This window comes from Aethalodelphis obliquidens, unplaced genomic scaffold (assembly GCF_003676395.1).
Source record: "Aethalodelphis obliquidens isolate GAN/ISIS:26980383/991018 unplaced genomic scaffold, ASM367639v1 scaffold50, whole genome shotgun sequence".
In the NCBI taxonomy this organism is placed as follows: Eukaryota; Metazoa; Chordata; class Mammalia; order Artiodactyla; family Delphinidae; genus Aethalodelphis; species Aethalodelphis obliquidens.
The window spans coordinates 179707-197045 of record NW_020837994.1 but is presented as its reverse complement, the minus strand read 5'-3'; the positions used below and the strand labels follow the sequence as shown (position 1 = coordinate 197045).

General features: G+C 55.0%; 1 protein-coding gene across 14 annotated transcripts in view; it reads left to right on the top strand.

Annotated features, from left to right (window-relative positions):
• Positions 1-17339, top strand: part of ARAP1 (ArfGAP with RhoGAP domain, ankyrin repeat and PH domain 1) — a 63033-nt gene that overhangs the window by 781 nt on the left and 44913 nt on the right. Inside the window, exon 1 of one of the 14 annotated variants that reach the window (XM_027083272.1) lies at positions 12072-12186. The exons of the other annotated variants lie outside the window; for them this stretch is intronic. The gene's annotated coding sequence lies outside the window, so the exon portion shown is untranslated. Of the gene's footprint in view, positions 1-12071; positions 12187-17339 lie in introns of those variants that run through there. 14 annotated transcript variants of the gene reach the window in all.

The window sequence follows — 17339 nt, the reverse complement described above, 5'->3', positions numbered from 1 at the left end:
ACTCTGGTCGGTATCTGGCATATGCACCCTCACTCCCCCAAAGCTCCTGTCCTGGGGAGCCTTCCCCAGTCCCCAGGGCTAAAGGGTTGGACAGATATATGGAGGTACTCAGAGAAGGATTTGACTGTTTGCCGAGCAAGGTCCAGACAGAGGCACCCAGGATACCTGTCCTCGGAGAGCAGAGTGTCCAGGCTAGGAGAGACCTCCCAGCAAGCTCATTACAGGGTAGAAGGAGCCCTGCGGAGTCAGAAGACAGGTGCAGACAGGTACTGGGATGGAATCAGGCACTGGGACTCTTGGAGGCCCAGGAAGGAGGAGATGGTTGGAATGGGCCTTGGCAGTTAAGTGGTAGTTCACAAGGATAAGGACCCTCAGAGGAGGGTAAAGCTTGTGCAGAGGCAGGAACTTGCATGGTGTGTTTGAGGAACGGCAAGGAGATGGAAGTGGCTGGAATGGGTAGCAGGGGTAGAGTGTAGAGAGAACCAATCCCCCGGTCCCGTGGCTGGTTGAGGGTTGTCTAGACCCTGGCTTGGGGAATCCTGTCTTCCCATTTGCTGCTTGCTCACTGGAATAGGGCAAGAGGGGGTTGTCCCAGGCAGAGCCCTGACAACTGGGAGGTGGAAGTGGGCAGATTGCTCCCAGGCTTCGTTGGGGCATTCAGGCCTCCCCAGTCAGACCCAGCCTCACCCCCACCATCTCTTGGACTCCAGCCGTGCCTTTCCACACATCACGCCTCAGCCCCTTGTGCAGGTTGCTTGTCCTCCCCCCTACCCTACAGAAATTTTCTCCTCTTCCAAACCTCCCAGGTCCTTTGGGTCTTAAGAGGTGGGGCTTCTCCTGCCTAGCCTTTCAGTGAGTGCTGTGTAGGGCACCACTTAGGAAGGGTCTCCTTGGGGCTCTGTGGGGAAGGGGACTGCAGAACCGTGGGGATGACTGGGACCTGGGATGGTCCCTGTGCAGCCACCGAACACTACGTGACTGTAAGTTCCCAAACCTCTCCATTTCTCCATCTGCTGGGTTGGGTGATAAGCCCTGGCCCCGTGCTCCAAAGAGAGACTGCTGGAGCAAGAATTGGGCCTGAGTCTAATTCCTTCCCCCAGCAGTGAGTGTTTGAATGAAGAAAAGGGAGAACCTGGGGGGAAGGGGTCACTTCAGAGGGGTAAGGGGCCTCTGAGAGTCCTAGGGGCTAGTTGTGGACTAGACTAGTACAAAGCCCTAGGACAGAGGGGAGTCCCCTCCACTCTCCGGGGGCCCTCTCCCCTCCCCACCCCACTCTCCCTTTGGCCAAGCTCAAAGCCAGCCAGCTGATGCCCAAACAAGTGGCCTCTGTTCCCAGGATGGGGGGAGGGGAGGCAGGACCTGGGCTGCAGGGCCTGGGCTGCAGGCCCGTCTGTCCAGCACTGACCCTGGCCCCCCGTCCTTCACTCTGGATCTTAACCCTTGGGGGCCTGAGATGGGCCCTGGACTGCTTGAAGGCTGGTACCCCTTACCCACCAGCTGCCCCCGCCACCCCACTTTAGGGTCCCAAGGGTTCTGTTGCAGCAGGAGGGGGTGCTGTAGGACATGAATTGGAAATGGAGAAGGAAAGGAGGGAACGGAGGTGGGAGGGAGGCTGAAGCAGATATGGCCATGTACAGAGATCACTTGGCCCAGAAGCTTTTCTCATAGATGAGGAGACTGAGGCCAGGGACCAGAGCTCAGACCAGGATCACACAGCAAGCCCTAGTGGGGGTCAGGACCGACCCGAGTCCTAGTCTGGGCCCTCTTGGGGAGAAGAAAGGGAAAGGGAGGGACCTCTACTTGATTTGAATACCTACAGTGTGCCTGACACTGCGTATTTGTTAATTTATTTAACTTTACATCATTCCATGAGACAAGGGTCATCCTCCAGTAAGACAGGGGAAGAAACAGCCTCGGAGAGAGCTGAGTAATAATATCAGCGAGAATGACGCCAGCAAACATGCACACGGCACCTTTGTGGGCACTATTACGAATGTTAACCAGTTTAATCCTCCCAACAAGCCTAGAAGTTAGGCACCATTCTACAGGTAAGGAAACTGAGGCACAGAGAGGTTAAGTAACTTGCCCAAGATCATGGCAAATTAAGTGGTAGAGGCAGGATCAGGACCCAGGCATTTGTTTACCTCCTTTGGCCTGACTTCCCCTCCCCCAGCCTGACGTCACTCCTTGAGCGCAGTCCAGGGTCCCACTCAGTTAGGGGCTTTCCCCTGGGTGGTGGCCAAGGCAGCCTCGAGCAGAGTGTGACCCCAGCCATGCAGACCCGGCCCTCCCTTAGGAGCAGAGTCCAGTCCTTTGGGCGGCCCCTGTCACCCCCTCCTCTGGTCTCTGTCAGGCTGGACTCTTCCCCCTCCATAGCCCTGCATGGAGGGGCACTTCATGTTTCAGGAAGGGGCTCTGCACCAAGGGTCTGAACAGCAGGAGGGTGTGGGGAGGCCCTCAGAGATCCCCTACAAGTACAGTCCCAGTGGAGCTCAGGGACTCAACACCAGTATCCCCAGCCCTGATCAGAGAGGACATCTTGTTCACCTAGCCCCCCTCCACCGCCCCCACCACTGTCAGGCCCCCAGACCTGTAGATTCCAATCAGGGTTCTGGAGAGGACAGTCTCAGCCCCAAAAGGCAGGTGACCTCAGGTTCAGGGATGGCCTGGGGTGGTGGGGAGGGAGGGCAGTGCATGGCTGGTCTTGGAATTTCTCTCTGTCTCATCCTTTGGAACATAGTTCAGAAGGGAAAAAAGATTCTGTCCCATAAACAGGGCGTCTGTCCCAGACCATTGAGACAATCAGAGTTGCTGGGAGGGGATGTGGAGTTAAGTGACCAATTCAATAACAAAATTATTATTTAATAGTAGTAATAATAGTAGCAGTAGCTACTGTTTTTTTGGAAGCTTACTATGTGCCAGACACTGTGCTAAACATTTTATGTACTGATTTCATTTAATCCTCAACAATAGTCGTATGGGGTAGGCACTGTTCCCATTTTACAGATGAAGAAACTGAGGCCTCGAGAAGTTAAATAATTTTCCTGAGATCATTTATTATATAGAAGAGCTGGGAGTCTGAATTTCTCTAGCTTCACAGTGAGAACCCTGAGCACTGGGAGACACTGCAATCAGACAAGATCCAAACCCTGTGCTTCTCTGGGAACTCCCAGTCGGGTGGCAGGCAGGGACTGGAGGGCCGCCGGGGCAGGTGACATTACTGGTGACGCGCTGTGGGGATGGGATGCCTGCTCGCAGGCTGGACTGGCTTCTGTCAAGTCTTAGCCCCCAGGGGCCCAGCCCTAGGATGAGCAGCTCCTGCCCACTCTTCTTGTCCTGTCCTGTCCAGTTTGGACTTTGTTGAGTACAGTGGTTCTCCTTTTTACTGCTGAGGAAACTGAGGTCAGTAGAAGTTAAGTGACTTGCCTAGAGTCTTTCAGCTGAGGAAAGGGAGAGCTGGGACTGGCACCAAGGGAGGGAGCTCTGAGGCCTGCACTCTACCTCCCTGCCTGGTCAGGGCCTCCTGGGCCTCTGAAGCCCTGAGCTTCCTTCAGATACTGCTCACCTTGCCTTGTCACAGTGTCCAAGTCTTTCTCTCTGGCCAAACCAGGAAACTGATTCCTCTCAAGGTGCCTGGGGTTTGGTACAGCTGGGTGTCAGTGACTGAACGAACAAACCTGGGGAACATGGTTGCAGAGCTAAGAGGCCAAGAAGCAGAGACCAGCTGTGGTCAAGAGTGTGATGCTCATGGCCAGTGGGGTCCAGAGGAAGATTCAGGGGTCAGAGAGCATCCCCCCTCCCCACTGGGAGGGAGAAATGTGGCAAAATCTTCCTCCTCCTCATTGTTTTCATTGTTGTGAGAGCAAAAGATTGTGAGGGCAGTTGGGACAATTGGGACCTCTCACAGCCACTCCTCTGTCCCCATTCCCAGGGCAGGGAACTGGAGGTCACACCTGGAATCTCAGCTTCCCAGGGCCTTTGGGGGACCCTGGCCTCACCCTCCCTCCTTCTGGCCAGGCCAGTGCTGGGGTGGGTCAGGCCCTAGGACAAGGGTAGCGGTAGCAGGGCTAAGCTACCGCATCGTATTGCTCCCCTCCCCCACAGGTGCCTGGGTCTCCTCTGCCACCTTCCTTCCCTGCCCCTGGGCATCCCCTTCTCTCCTTCCCTCCCCTCCTTCCCACCATAATGCTGGGGCCAGGGCTCTGCCTATAATCAGGCCTGGAGTCAGGAGCTCATGGTCTGTCCCCAGTCTCTGGTTCAGTGAGAGGCCTTGGGTTGGTCATGGACTCAGCTTCCCTGGAGCTTCAGGGAGGGAGCAGGAAGCAGCAGCACCTGGGACATCCCAAGCCCCCATCCCCCAGGTGTGGACAGGTCAGGACAGAAACCAAACAGCGCAGGTAAGGGGGGGCCGGGGAAGGGCTTCTCCATCCCTCTCCACTCCGACACTCCCTCTCCCCACATTGGGCAGCTGGGATTTTAGGATTCTGAGTCTTGAGACTGTGGGCATTGGGGATCAAGGATTCTAGGGTTTTATGTGCCAAAGATCCCCAGCTTCCAAATTTCCGAAATTCGAGGTGCCAAGAACCTGCAAAGCTTCCAGTTGGGCTGTGTGGATCCTGAGTTGAGGCTGAGCCCTGTGCCACACCTTTGGCCAGCTGGTGCCGGACAGACAAGGCCTGGAGAGTTTCTTGGGGCTGCTTGGTGGTGGTGCCGGGGGGGAGGCTCTTCATGCCCTTTGCACCCACCACTCCCAGCAGACACCCCGTTGACACACACCTTTCAAGAAATCTGAGAACCAGGTTCTGGAATGGACTAGGTGGTAGCAGAAGAGATAGCCAGCTTAATGGGAGTGGGGAGGAGACAGACAGGGGCCAGGCCTCCTCTTCATTTGTTGGGGGTGGCGCTGTCCTGGATGCCAGGATGGGATTGAGAGGAGGCCCAGGGAGGGCTGGTGGCTGACTGGGTCACAGAGCAAAGCCTGGGCTGTACTGCCGGGCGAACCAGTTCCTCTCAGGGCCGGCATGGAATGTGGCTCAGCAGGCCCAGGTCCAGCTTTGGAGTGTCAAAGCCAGGCTCAAGGACTCTGAGGGGTGGTGGACAGAGACCTGGGCCCGGGAGCCCCAGGGGAGGCCCTGACCCTCCTCAGGGGGCAGGGAGACTGGACCTTGGCTGAGGGCCTTCTAGTAATTCACAGTGCCTCTCCAGGTCCTTCCGGTGCGCATGTGGGCCTGTGGGCACAGCAGTTGCCCTCAGAGGGCCCTGGGCATGGGAGCGGGAGCTGCCTCATGGGGAAGAGGGCTGTTCCCTCCCCACGAGGGAGGTGCCCTCCTCTTGGAAGACTTCCTGGCTGGGTGAGCTCCTTTCTGCTGCACACGCCTCTGGGGGGGGCGCCGTGCGTGTTCCTGTGTGCGCACGTGTGTGCTCTCAGGCCCAGAAACCTCCTTGGAGGACCTGTGCTTTTTCCTTTGTTTGGGTGCGATCAGCATTCCATGTCCCAGTGGGTTGGGGTAGGAGGTACCTGGCTCGGCACCCCTTGACGTGTGAGCTGGGTGAGGCTCTTACCCACTTCAGTGGGGACCTTCCCCCAAGCGGGCCGCGGTGTAGTTCTGCAGCTAAAATGTGTTTCCAGAGGCCCTGGCCTGATGGGGGGAAAGGGCCTCCCTGAGCTTTGCCAGATGACAGCAGGACAGCTTTGGGGTGGAGTCTCTCTTGCTTGGGAAAGGGGTGCCAGAGCCTCAGCTAAAGTCCTACCTTTTCCCTCAGCCTGGGGCTGTTCCTCTTGCTGTCTCCTTCTTAGCTCTAAAGATGGACAGCTAAGTCTAGGGAGGCCAGAGATCCAGGGAGTATCTAATGGTTCTAGTGGTTCTGTTCCAGGACGTGAATCAAAACACTCCTCTGCCTTTACTGCCTGTGACCTGAAAACCCACCTTTCTCAATGCAGGGCTGGCCTAGCCACTTGGAGATGGAGGGTTACTCCAGTGTCTCTGAGGTCACCTGAGGGGACCTCCCCCTCATAGTTCTTCCAAGGAATAAGCTAGAGGAAGGGGATGGGGTGCTCAGGCTGGGGGGCCTGGGTCCTGTACTGACTCGTGTGGCCCTGGTTGGGTTCTTATCCCTTTCTGGGGCCCACTTTCCCCTTCTGGAAGCGGGAGGATTGGATTAGGAGGTTCCAAAATGCCTAAGGAGCAGGTGCTTGGGCATGTGGGGAGCTAGGAGAAGGCGGGGCTGGGGTCTGGCAGGCAGGAGGCTGGAGCTCTAACTGGTGGGCACGAGCAGAATAGGGGGCTAGAGGCCAGGTTCTAGCCACACTCTGGCCACTGATTGCAGTGTGACCTTGGACAAGTCATCACTTGCTTGGGCTCCTTGCTTTTCACGTGTAAAATTGGGAGATTTCATTCAAGCAGTAGATATTCACTGTCTGCCAACCCTGGGCTGGTAGCTGGGGATGCAGGGAAATCAGACCCCAGTCCTGCCTTCAGGGAGCACCCAGCCAAGGCTGGGGCGAGAAAGAATGTGTGTGTATATGTGACACAGCGACAGATAGTGGCATAGCAGTGTGACCCAGGCTGTGACCGTGGGAGCCAGAAGCTGCTGCCTAGAGCAGGTGACACTTGAACGTGAAGGGCAAGGTAGAGAAAGATGTTCCAGGCGGAGGGAGCCTGATGAGCAAAGTCCTGGAGGCCAAGTGTCCAGCGGTGAGAGTGGAGGGAATGAACCTGAAAAGGGGGAGTAAGTGGCCAGACCCAGAGGGTGGAGGCCCTTTGAGCCCCGCTGGGTAATGGGGAGCCGTGGGAGGGTTAGGCAGGCCAGGGAGGGGGGGATTGGTCTCAGAGACTTCTGGAAGTCTGGGGTGGTTCTCACCTGCTCTGGGGAACAGGACTTGCCCTGTGTGGGTGAGGGCTCCCCCAGCAGTGTTTATCGGGCCAGCACAGCAGGAAGTGGCAGGGGTAGCCACAGAGGTGGAGAGAAGGGGCAGGCCCAGCCACGGAGGGTGCCAAGGAGTCTCAGAGTTGAAGCTTTCGCTCCTAGACCTCTGGACGTGAACCTTGAACCTTGGCACCTACCTCACCCAATTGTCCCTCACCCTGCCCGTGTCACGGGCCCTGTCTCAAGCTCCTGACCAGGGCGAGCCATGCCTCTGTAGACGTCCTTTCACCCATGCCCCCAGTGGCCAGACACTTCTACCACTGGGGATAGAGCCGTGAATGAGACAGTGCCCCGTACTCTGGTTGAGGAGACTGACAATGAACAAATAAACGTATAATACAGTGTCCGCTAGAAATAAGGGGGGTGTCGAAAAATGACATGGGGTCAGGAGAGAGGGACTGATGGGGGCCACCTCTTTAGGCAGAGTGGTCAGGAAGGAAGGCCGTGCCGTGCATTTGAGAGGGCGCTGGGAAGAGTATGGGAGTGAGTCATGCAGGTGTCTGGAAGAGCATTTCAGGCAGAGGGAACTCGGGGCCCAGCCCTGAGGCAGGAGCGCTCAGAGTCGGTTGGAATAACAGTGAGGCAGGCACAGACCATGCAGGACTGGCGGGCCTTGTCCTGGCTTTGGCTTTACTCTGGGGGAGGTTGGAAGTCACTGGAGGGTGAGAACTGGTAGGTTGGGATCTGTTTTTGTTTTTTGTTTTCTTAAATTTATTTATTTATTTATTTTTGGCTGCGTTGAATCTTCGTTGCTGCACGAGGGCTTTCTCTAGTTGCGGCGAGTGGGGGCTACTCTTCGTCGTGGTGCACCGACTTCTCATTGCAGTGGCTTCTCTTGTTGCGGAGCATGGGCTATAGGTGCGCAGGCTTCAGTAATTGTGGCATACAGACTCAGTAGTTGTGGCACGCAGGCTTTAGAGCGCAGGCTCAGTAGTTCTGGTGCACGGGCTTAGTTGCTTCGTGGCATGTGGGATCTTCCCGGACCAGGGATCAAACCCCTGCCTTCTGCATTGGCAGGCAGATTCTTACCCACTGCACAACCAGGGAAGTCCCTGGGGTCTGTTTTGAAGGCATACATTTATTCCCCACAAGCCCATTATACAGATGATGAAACTGAGACTCAGAGAAGTTATGTGAATTCTTAAGTCTCACAGCAGTAGGACCCCTGTCTGCCTGCCTCCCTGCCGCCCCACGCACCCTGCTGCCCTTCATGGCTTCCTCTTGTCTGGACAGTGAGGCTGAGTGTCTTAATGTGGCCTTCAAGGCCCTTCTCAGCCCACACTCATCCTCCCTCCCCTCTCCTGCCTGACTTCCCTGCTCCTGGTCTCCACACTCTCCCCTCTGAGGAGACGGAGTGGAAGGAGGGGCTCCTGTATGATCTTGGGCAACTTACTGAACCTCTATGAGGCTCAGTTTCTTCCTCATCTGTAAAGTCAGGTTTAAACCATCCACTTTCCAGATCGTCACGAGGATTATATGAAACAATCTATGTAGCAGGCTTGGCACAGCGCCTGGTAGATGGGAAGCACTCCATAACCATGGCTTTTTGTCTTTCTAAGCAGGGATGGCAGGGTCAGATAAGTAGGTTAGAATGTTCCCTGTGAGTGAGTCTTTCCTTTCTGTTGTCTGGTTATAGAGTCGGGGAGGCTGAGGTCCCACATCCAACTGGAGGCCAGAGCCTGTGGGGCTGGTCCCCTGTCTCCCTCTCTCCCTCTTTTCCTTTCCAGCCCCTGCCCCGCCCATCTGGTCACCTCCACCCACCAACACAAGAGCTTTCTCTTGTCAGGTGCCAGCAAGGGGCCTGCTGATCACTGGCTTTCCATTGCAGGGGCCGCCTAGGGAGAGGGCAGTGTCAGGTCCCTGTTCTCCTGGGCTGCTACTTCTGGGTGCAGAGGAGCCCCAGTCTCTCCTTCTGGGTGGGCAGGCACATCAGGTGCCCAGTTGCCTCAGAGAGGATGGAGTCAAGCAGCCTTCCCTTCCCCTCCCCCATCAGGCCAGGGCTGTCCTCAACCCCTCTGGTGTGTAGTGAGGCTCTGACTGACGTGACTCTGGTTCTGTCCACTCCACTGCCAGGGAGTGCCCTGTGCACTGCCATCCTCCCTGTGGTTAGCCCTGTTTCCTCCTGTTTCTGCCTCATTTGCAGCGTTAAGAGCTCCCCCGCTGCCAGCTCCCGCATGGGGGGCAGTTGTGACAGAGGAGGATCGTCCTGGAGTCACCCTGTGGTACCTCAGGCCTCCCCCTCACCCAGCACCTTTGGTGGGAGAGGTGCTCCCTGCCCTGCCTGGGGAGTCCCCAGCCCAGGAGGGCGTGTCTGTGACTGAGGGGCCGGGGGGCCAGGCCAGAGGCCGTGCTCTCCTGGTGAGAGGGCACCAGGTCTCCACAGGTGCTGTGCAGCTGGCTGGGCACCCCTTCCAGGTGAGAAGGGCCTGAGCTGGGACCTGAAGAGTGAAGGGTTGGGGGCGTAGGGCAGGTGGATGTGGGTCTGGGCTGGGGGGTTCAGGTTTGGAGGAGCTCTGTCTTGTGGGGGGGGATGGTTAGAGGAGCAGGTAGAGGGTGCTCTGGTTGAAGGTGTGGGGACCAGAAGGGCAGGGAGGAGGGCCCAGGGGTCAGATGGGCTGGGGAGGGGCAGTGGGGATGGAGAGGAGGGATGAGTCAAAAGCGAGGTGATAAGGAGGCAGTTAGAGGAAGGCGAGGGCGTGGTCCAGAGTGATCTGTCTGGAGGTGGGGGAACTGGTAGGGCCAAGGAGCTCAGTGTGTCTTGGACTTTTTTTTTTTAATTGAATTATAGTTGATTTACAATGTTGTGTTAATTTGTGCTGTACAGCAAAGTGATTCAGTTATGCATATATATTCTTTTTCATATTCGTTTCCATTATTTTTTTAATAAAATTGACCATTGTAACCATTTTATTTATTTTTTAGAAATGCTTATTTATTTATTTATTTATTTATGGCTGTGTTGGGTCTTCGTTGCTGCACGCGGGCTTTCTCTAGTTGCGGCGAGCGGGGGCTACTCTTCATTGCAGTGGCTTCTCTTGTGGAGCACAGGCTCTAGGCACGCGGGTTTCAGTAGTGTGGCACACGGGCTCAGTAGTTGTGGCTCACAGGCTCTAGAGCGCAGGCTCAGTAGTTGTGGCACACGGGCTTAGTTGCTCCGCGGCACGTGGGATCTTCCCAGACCAGGGCTTGAACCTGTGTCCCCTGCATTGGCAGGCGGATTCTTAACCACTGTGCCCCCAGGGAAGTCCCTCCGTTATGGTTTATCACAGGATATTGAATACAGTTCCTTGTGCTATGCAGTAGGACCTTGTTGTTTATCCGTCACAGACTTTTTGACAGGGCCTGAAAACCAAACCTTTTAACTATCAGCTTCATTTATTGTGAGTTGAGGTACTTCAGACATTCACACTTCATCCTCTCCAGGGTGGAGTCAGATGCTGTTTAGAGGACAAACCACAGGTACCCTGGCGTCTCATGTTCATAGTGATCCTCAGTCCATTTCTCATTTGAAAGTCTGTGGCCTTCAGTCTGGCCTCCGGATCTGTGGTTGGTGGGGAGGCGGGGATGTCATTTGATAAACTGTGTCTTAGACCTTCAGGAAGATAAGACAGTGAGGGAGGGGTTGAGCTTTGGGGCTCAGTTTCTCATCCTCCAGTCCAGATGGCCCAGGAAATCAGTTTCATTTACGATAGTTCTCTTGGTATTCTGTGCATGTTATATTGAAAATCACAAAGCTACTTTATAATGATGGTTTTGGGGAAGAAACTGGGACATACTCATTTCTGATAGACTTAAAATGCTTTTATCATTGTAATTATGAAAGTGATATGCAACTGTAAAAACTTTAAACAGTACAGACGAGGAGGTTGTAGAAAGTGATTAGTCTTTCAAGATTTGGGGTGGGAGTTAGAGGTAGGCCTGAAATTTAGGTCAGGGCTGTCTACTGTCCTTTAGTCTTAAATGTCCATTGATCATTAATAAAACTAGTTGTACATTTTATTAGGGCGATGCTGAGGGGGCTGCCCTAAGGAGGTTGTTAAAATATCCTACCTCTCACCTAGTCCACTGGGTGTGGATGTGCGTGTTGCACACTGCCCAAGGGTACCTGGCTGGGTGCAGGGAGAGCTGGGAGAGGAGGACTGAAACTCAGCCTGTCCTCTTTGCTGAGCTGCATGCCCTGCTGTGGGGCTCCTGAAGCAAGAGGCATTTTTTTCTAATTTGCTCAATGGTCCCACCTAGGGTGGAGGCAGCCCCGCTTTCCCCAGGAGAGGCGAGTGGGTGAGTTCACTGTGGGGCGGGGCATATGCAGTGCCTGGGGCCCCCCAGGAGGAGGTCCAGGAGGCCATGGTGTATCCACCCTGGAGCCCTGCTGGGGGATGTGGCTGGAGGCAGGGTGTGGGGGTCACTGGTATCTGGGGAACTGAGAATTTCAGGGTGCTGAAGGCGTCCAGGCTAGAGCCTGGCTACAGGGCCAGCACCAAGGGCCCCTCTGGACGGGCCCGGCCAAAGCCTTGGGGCTCGGAACAGGAAGTGTCTATCTTAGCAGCAGAGAAGTGAGCAGATGCCGAACGAGTGTGGCTTCTAGTACACACATGGTCATGTGTCATGGTCATCTGGGTGACAGCTCTGTTCTGTGGAGGGGGAAACTGAGGCTCAGAGTGTGACATGACTTGCCCAGGGCTTCAGGCAAGAAGTGATGGAGCCAGCACTGGAACCTGGTCTTGCCTGGCGTCCTGCGGGGTTAGGGTTCTGGCCTGGAGCCAGTGGCCCCCAGTTCCCCACCAGATGGCTCAGGCAAGCCCTGGGGCCCGGACTCAGTCATTCCTCTGCCCTGAGGGCTGTTCCTTGTCAGCCCTCACCACTCCTGTCAGGCCACATCACAGATGGGATGGGGCAGAAATCTGGTGCCTGGGCAAGTGACGGGGCGGAGGTCCGGGGCTGGGGTTAGGGCAGGAGACCCCAGTGTGCCTCCTTGGCACCCATATGCCGTGGCCACCAGTCCCGGAGAGACAGAAAATAGGCTTCTGGGTCCGGGGATTATAGTCAGCTGCCTGCCTGAGGGCCGCACCTGCTGCCTTGCCTGGCAGAGCTGGAGGGAGTTGGCTTCTGCGGAGGGGCGGGGGCCGCTTCTGGGCCAGGCACCCAGCCCCCACCTAGTTCCTCATATCTGAGGGAAGTGTCTCCAAGTCCTCTTGCCTGTGTTAACAGAGCCCTGAGAACAGCCAGGAGGGCAGCAAACGAGGGTGGCCCTGCCCCCAGGTATGACCTGGTGATTGGGCTGGGGGGACTGGGGTCAAGGGGCGTGGGCAGCATCGGGCTCTGGGCAGTGGTACACAGTCCGGTTGTTGGTAGTGAGTATGGGGACTGAAGGCTGTGCGTGTGGCTGCTAGGCGGGGTGGGCGGTGTGTGAACCTGGAGGCTGTGTGAGCTGTGCATTTGTGGTATGCGTGGGGTGTGCATAGTAGACCCAGGCCTAGCTGGATATGTAGTGCTTTTAATTCCTGTGTGGAGAGCTCTGAGGGCTCTCCTGAGTTCTGGGCGCTGGGGTCCCTGCCCAGCCTGCCTAGGATGGGGTGGAGTGCTGTGAGGCAGTGGCGGGGGGTGTTGGGGGTGGACGAGCACAGGCCGCAGGTCTGAAGCTCTAGGCCCACCTTCCTCTCCTTCCGCTCCCCCCACCGTTGGGCCTTCCCTTGAATCCAGAGCACAGCTCTGCAGACAGGGGGCTTTGAAGATGCAGCTGGGGAAGGGTCCTCGCTGAGGGGACTCCAGAGCTGAGTGGGGAAGGAGTTGGGACTGTCAGGGCTACCGGATCCAGGCCTGACTCATTCATTCAAATTAGAATGCAAAGGCGGCTTACACCCACATGGGCGACCAAGGGCAGATCCCTAAACCTCTCTGGGTGTCACTACTGTCCTTTCACATCTCCTGTTCCTGCCCCACTGAACTCTCCCCATCTCTGGATCTGCCAGCTCCTTTTCCGTCCCCGGCTCCTGCACACTCAGCTCCCTTTGCCTAGAAGTGCAACCTCCTGCTTATGCTCCAAGGCCCAGCTCAGGAGGGCCCTCTGGAAGCCTCACTGCCTCTGCCAGACAGACAGTCACATCCTCTGAAGGCCCTGTTGGCTCTAGCAAGTGACCTGGGCAAGTTTCCATTTCACACAGCCTCCATGAAATGGGGTAAAAATCCCAGACCTTGGGACTGTACCGGGGATGATTCGGGTGAAGGTGGAAATCTGGTGGAGGCTGGGCATGCAGTGGATATTTAGGAAACCAAGGAAGTGGGAGTGTGCTTGTCCTTAGCTAAAGCTCAGGGCTGCCTTTCTGCTGGACTGGCAGTACTGGTGTCCCTAGTCAGTAGTGGGCAGGGATGGCGCGAGAGAGATGCTGTGCTGGGACAGAGAAGGGGCGATGAGATTTAAACTCTGCCATTGGGTGTTGGAAACGAGGTAGTTAAAGGACAGAAGGATGAAAGTTTTGGCTCCAGCAAGAGGGACTCAGGCCATACCTGCAGAAGGACTGGTTGGCAAGGATTAGGGAGATTCCAGACAACCCTTACTTACCCCTGGACTGAGTGCCCTTGTGAGCACAGCCAGGTCCTGGGCTCTACTGTGAGGGTAGGGGAGACAAGAAGGGGTACAGGGGTACAGGCTCTCAGGATACCCCAGGCCAGGTTGGGGGTTGGGTGGAGATGGACCCCCCACAAATCGGACAGCCAGGAACAGAGCAGGAGCAGCACTGAGCTGCATGACTCAGCCTCTGAGGCTTAGGGGCCCAAGGGGGCAGTCAGGGAGGACTTTCTGGAGGAGGCAGCCTGGAATCAGCACCTGAAGGTGGGAGGATGTGGTTCATTTACCCATTGACAACAGACAGTTTTGGGGGCTTCCACGTGTCAAGCTGGTGCCTGGTGCAAAAAGTGAAATGGAGGGAGTGGTGGGCCAGCTGAGCCCGGCCAGGGCTTGGGTCATGTGCTGACAACTTGGGCAAGTCACTTCCTCCCTGTGGGTGTTTGTTTCTTCATCTGTAAACGGCAGGGCTGGAGCCAGTCGAAGGATGGTCGGAGGAGCTGGACTTGAGGACACTGGGAACCATGGAAGGGGCTTTGAGCAGGCGTGGGACAGTGGTTGGCCCAGTGGAGAGGGGCTGGAGGGAGACAGGGTAGAAGCAGGGGCAGGGTGGGCTGGTGTGATGGTGAAGCCTGAGCTGGGCCCTTAGGGTTGGGGGAGAGGGGAACCCCCCAACTTGTGGCCATTGCTGTCTCAACAGGATGACACTCTCCTCTGCTGGTCCCTGCTTCCTTGTGGGTGGAGATTCAGTGATGTGTCATAGCAGCCGAAGGGCTTAAACCTCCAAACTTGGCCAGGATTAGGGTGGAGCAAGTGAGGCAAAATAAGTGAGTGCAAAATATGAGGGAGGGGGTGACCAAAAAGCTCAGTAATCAAGGTAAATAATAATTTTAGGAAATATTTAAAAAAAATTTTTTTTTTTTTTTTGGCTGCGCTGGGTCTTCGTTGCTTCGCACAGCCTTTCTTTTAGTTGCGGCGAGCGGGGGCTGCTCTTCATTGCAGTGCGCAGGGTTCTCATTGCGGTGGCTTCTCTTGTTGCGGAGCACGGGCTCTAGGTACGCAGGCTTCAGTAGCTGTGGCGTGTGAGCTCAGTAGTTGTGGCTCGTGGGCTCTAGAGCCCAGGCTCAGTAGTTGTGGCGCAGAGGCTTAGTTGCTACGCGGCATGTGGGATCTTCCCAGACTGGGGCACGAACCCGTGTCCCCTGCATTGGCAGGCGGACTCTCAACCACTGTGCCACCAGGGAAGCCCCAAGCAATATTTTTTTAAAAATCAAAATTAATGAAAAAGATCCAAGATAAACAAAATATCAAAAATTTAAATAAAGAGATTCAGTATCACTGATTTCTTTTTTTTGCCTCAGGCGCTAGCATGGCTTAGCAGGGCACTGCTCCAAACTTCTTTTTTCAAGCAGCTGCCTCCTCCAGGAAGCCTTCCCTGACCCCCGCCTGGTGAGGGCCATGTGGGCTGTTTTCGCCGGCTGGGTAGTATCTGACACCCTCCAGCCTGAGATTCCTGGAGGGTGGGTACACGTCTGAGGTCTGGCTCATGCTTCTAATGCCTCGAATGAGGTTGTCCTAGAGGGGTGTCAGTGCGGAGTCCCAAGTCTGACCTTGGCCTGAAGCCTTTAGTGTAGGATTAGGAACTTGAGAGAGGCCCAAGCAGGGGCTGGGCCCTTCTCAGGGACAGAGGTGGTTTCTGTTTCCCAGTCCTCATCATTCCAGTAGCCTGGTTGGGCCATCATCCATGATTCCATGTTGAATCTTGAGAATACTGCCTGACCTGTAGCAGCTGCTCAGTTAGAGCTTGTCACTGTCGAGAGGCAGTGAGCAGACTGGTTAAGAGTCTGGAGCTGCACCGTCCAGTAGAAATGTAATGCGAGCCACAAGTGCAATTTGAAATTCTCTAGTAGTCACATTAAAAAGAAACAGGTGAAATTAATTTTGATAGTATATTTTATCCAAATATCCAAAATGCTATAATTTTATTATGGAAGAAATAGAAAAAATTATTGAGATATTTTATATTCTTATTTCTTTGTACTAAGACTTCAGAATCCAGTGTGTATTGTATAGAGCATACTTCATTATGTGGCCACTTTTGGAGTTTCAGTAGCTATATGTGGCTACTACTAGTTACTGTATTGGACAAAGCAGGTATAGACTATATTCAAATTGCCCCTTCCCAGCTGTGTGACTTTGGGCAAGTTGCTTAACCTCTCTGTGCCTCAGTTTCTTCATCTTAAATTGTGAGGTATTACCTTATAGGGTTGCTATGAGACTTAAACAAGTTAATGAAAAGTGCTTTAGGTGCGTGGCATATAGTAAAGACTATTTACATTGTCTTATTAAATTCTTTTTAAAAATCGTCATTTGAGTAGCACTGCCATTTTTTGCCAACTCTTTATGAAGTACTAATTACTTAAGATTTAATTTTGAAATATTCACTTTTAAACCATACCTATTTTAGCCCCATCCTAAGAGATAACTGTGAAGTCTACTTAAGATAAATACCTAATTAGTTAATTTTGCGTGTTTTCCCGTACCCCCTAAAGTCATCCTGCAGAGACCAGCAGTTTGTGGTTGACCCTGCCCTAGTAGCAGGAAACGTGGCTCTGCCCAAGACCTGGCCCTTCGACCCACCCTCCCGAACAGAGCCCGGGCCGTCTGAGCTTGCTGGTGGCCTGCCCTCAAGGATGGCCGCTTCTTTCTCCTGCCTGGAAACACCTTCTTTTGGTTTCCATACACATTTAGGAGCAGGACCCCTGGGGTCTCACGCCCTTGCCTCACTCCTCCACCCCCCAACTCTCAGGCTTAGTGGAGAGGGCCCTGTCTTCCTGGGTCTCCCCAGGTTCCCTTTGACAGGCTCTGCATTGTGGGGGCCCTGCCTCAGTCATGCAGCTGCATCTACCCCCTCCCCATGTCTTCCCTGGGGGCAGTCCAGCCTCCTGGCCAGGCCCGACATCCCTGCTACAGCCACTGGTACTGGGGGAGGGCCAGAGAACGGGGTGTCCTGACTCCCCTCTCCCGCTGGTGTGGCCTCCACCTCTGGGCAGGCCTGTCGTTGGTCTGCCTCCTCACACTGTCCTCACCCCCGCTGGAAGGCTTCCTCCCTTTAACCATCGCCTGGTTTCCATTAGGCTCCCTGAACCCTTCCCTCTCTTCCTTCTCTTTCTCTACCCTCTTCCCCGTCTCTCGCTTTTTTACATCTCTTTCCTTTTCCCCATCCCTCGCCCCTCCCACTTCCCCCTTCCTCTTCTTCCTCCTGGCATCCAGCTGCCCAAAGTGGCCTTGCCTCATAGGCTTTCTCATTTACCCCTGTCCTTGCAGCTTCCACCTCAGGCCAAGATAAGGGGCCGTTCAGAGTAGCTGCCGCCTCCGGGGGACCCTGGCATTCTGGGCAGCCCGGCTGGTGGTGAGTCAGGGAGGGATGGGGGTGCTGGGCTGAGTGTGGCAGGCTAAGTCCCGACACTGAGGTGGAGGAGGCTTCATGAAGGTGAGACCTAAGGTCCCGCTTTCCATTTTGAAAACTGAGATTGAGAGGCAGAGAGAGGGTGAGGCCAGAGACCTTGCGAAGAGCCACCCGAGCGGGCTTGAAAGGGATGGGGCCACACAGGGAGGGACCAGTGGGTCGGGTGGGGTGTGTACCTGCTTACTTGATTTCCTTCCATGCCTGGTGAGTTATGGTCTCTTTCTTACTTCCAGATGATCGTGTTATCTTTTAAATTGTAATTTGTTGGAAAATGGTATAAAATTAAAAAGATACAGAGGATACAGTGAAAGGTAACCCTCCCTCTCTTGTCCTGCCAGCTGCGGGTCTCCTCCCCAAAGGCAGTTTCTTGTATACCCGTCG